The 2,700-nt window shown below is 50.7% G+C and overlaps 1 pseudogene; it reads left to right on the plus strand.

Annotated features, from left to right (window-relative positions):
• LOC102470700 (MORC family CW-type zinc finger protein 2-like) overlaps positions 1–1,721 on the plus strand; it is a 2,986-nt pseudogene extending 1,265 nt beyond the window's left edge.
• The last annotated feature ends 979 nt before the right edge of the window (positions 1,722–2,700 follow it).

Here is a 2,700-nt window from a genome sequence, read left to right on the forward strand (position 1 = left end):
GCCGCAATCCCTTCTCCTCTGTTCTCCTCTCGGGATCTTGGGCACGCACGCACACGCGCCTGGCATGAGTTTTAAGCTACCGGGTCCAGGACGCGAACTGTGGTTGACTACGTGGGAGTCCAGTGACATAGCCATTACGCTAACTGCTGGTCCCTGAACTTCGTTTTCGGGATCAACATGGAACACCGGGACCTGGACGGCATGTTCGCCTACAACTGCAGCCGCCTGATCAAGATGTTCGAGAAGGCGGGGCCACAGCTGGAAGGGGGCACGGCTTGTGGCCGGGTGGTGGGGGTCGTTGATGTGCCCTACCTGGTCCTGGAGCTCATGCACAACAAGCAGGACTTTGCCGATGCCAAGGAGTCCCGGCAGCTGCTGCGGCCCATGGGAGAGCACCTGGCTCAGTACTGGAAGGACATCGCCATGGCCCAGCGGGGAATCACCAAGTTCTGGGATGAGTTTGGTTACCTCTCTGCCAACTGGAACCAGCCGCCATCCTGCGAGCCACATTACAGACGCTGGAGAGCCATGGAGATCCCCACCACTATCCAGTGCCATGTGTATCTCAAGTGGAGGACCCTCCCCTTCCAGCTGAGTGCTGTGGGAAAGGATTACCCCAATACATGGGTTTGCTCCATGAACCCGGATCCTGACCAGGACCACTGTGAGGCTACTGAACAGAAGCAGAAGGTTCCTCTGGGGACACTCAGGAGGGACCCAAAGACACAGGAAGAAAAGCAGAAAAAGCTGATGGAGAAAATTTGTCAGCAGCAGAAACTGGAGCCCTTCAGAAAATCACATCCATCCACTCCTAGGCCGACTTGAACAGACGGCCCTTGGAAGTGACCACCAGGCCTCCTGCTGAGGAGCCTACGCAGAGACCTCTGCGTCCTTGCTCACCGGCTTCATCTGCTATGACCTGGAATGCCCAGAGTGGATCCTCTTCCCTGCAATCTCCTACACCTGCCAGCACAGGCCAGCCTCGAAAGACCCCTGCAGCCAGCAGTACCCCAAAGTCTCCTCCCTGACAGCTAGGCAGGAGGCCAGTAGGGCCAGGTCAGGCCAGTCTCCCAGAGTGGCCCGAATACCAGAGAACACTTTCCCCAAGACTGCACCCTGGTCCTCCCCTCTGACGCACTGCTGTCACCATCCCGACTGTTCAGGAGCCCTCCAAACCATCCAGCCTCTGGTGGTCAAGAAGGCAGAGCAGTCCATTAAACTCCCCCTGGCTACTCCAGGTCAGAAGCAGAGTCTCAGGGCCTCAAATGATAAAGCAGCTGAGGAAGCAGCCAAGAGGAGGAAAGGGAAATACAGCGGAGCAAATTTGCTGTGGAGAAAAGGGATTCAAATGCACTCTCAGACTGTGCTGGGAGGAGCATTCTGCTGCCCTCGAGAGGACTCAGAAAGATACAGGGCTGCCTGTGGAGATGCGTGTGAATGGGAGTGGTACACCGGCTGGGTCATGGCTGTGGAGGTGGGCGAGTGTAAAGTGTGGTGGAAGGTGAAATTCGACTAGGTGCCCACTACCACAACCCCGAGAGACCACTGTGGGGTAGAAAGGCAGTGCGGAGGTGCTGCTGCTGAAGCCCCCCTCTCCCGTGTATCAGATCCCTGACATACAGGGACTAGAAGAGGAGAAGGAGGAAGTGGAGGAGGAAGAAGCAGAGGAGGAAGAGAAGGAGGAGGTGGAGGCCAGAAAGCAGCTGTAGCAGCAGTAGCTGGGGCAGCCTCACTGGCCCCTCAGGCTGCAGCCACAGCAGGGCCCTCCACCATCAATTGCATCCACATCAAGCCTGACACCATGGCCCACCGCCATGACACCAGCCCCTGCTACACCTGCTCTCAATGCAGTAGCTTCCAGGGAGGAAGGAGGTTCATTTATGGGTCAGTGGACTTACCTTGGTTTGACTCATGGGACGGTTGTACTGTGAGACAGAAAGATACTCTGATTCTTTGAGTCTTCCTCCCTGTTTTAAAATATTTTTAAACCTATAAAATCGTATTAAAGAGCATAAAACACTTAAAGAAATGGAATAGCATTCCATATTCTTAAATGAGATGTTCATAATATTAAAAAGACCTAATATTACTAAAAATGTCAATTCTCAAAAATTGCTATATAAATATAATCTATTCCAACTAGAATTCCTACTGGAATTATAATTGAACAAAATTATCTTAAAGTTCATATAGACTAATCACTGCCTGTAAATATATTTTAAGCGTGGAAAAATTGGAAGGAAATAAATTTGACTGGGTACCTGTTGAAGTCTTTGGTTCAGAAGTAGATAAAATGATCTTAAAATGCAAAAGAAAAACATTCTCAACCCTGTGATCCATTCTCAGTCATGCATGTTGCCTCCATAAGCAGGAAGGTCTTCAGATATAAACCCAGAACCTTCCCCTATAGGCCCAGACCTGCAGAGTATTACGCTTTACACTATGCCACCAGTCAGCCCCAGAATTTTTTTTTAAGATAAATAAAATTGACAACTTTTAGCCAGATTAAGGAAAAAAGAGAGAATACTCAAATAAATATTATAAATGGAAAAGGAATATTATAATTAATATTACAGTAATACAAGGAACATGCCCTCCTCGGGGACCCTTAGAAAACTACAGGGCTCAGGGCTTAGTAGCCACTCCCCAGGAGTTGGCAGGTTGACTGAAGGCACGGGGGGTTGCATCACCAGCCTCTTG

This window comes from Tupaia chinensis, unplaced genomic scaffold (assembly GCF_000334495.1).
Source record: "Tupaia chinensis unplaced genomic scaffold, TupChi_1.0 Scaffold000272_1, whole genome shotgun sequence".
NCBI classification, from domain to species: Eukaryota; Metazoa; Chordata; class Mammalia; order Scandentia; family Tupaiidae; genus Tupaia; species Tupaia belangeri.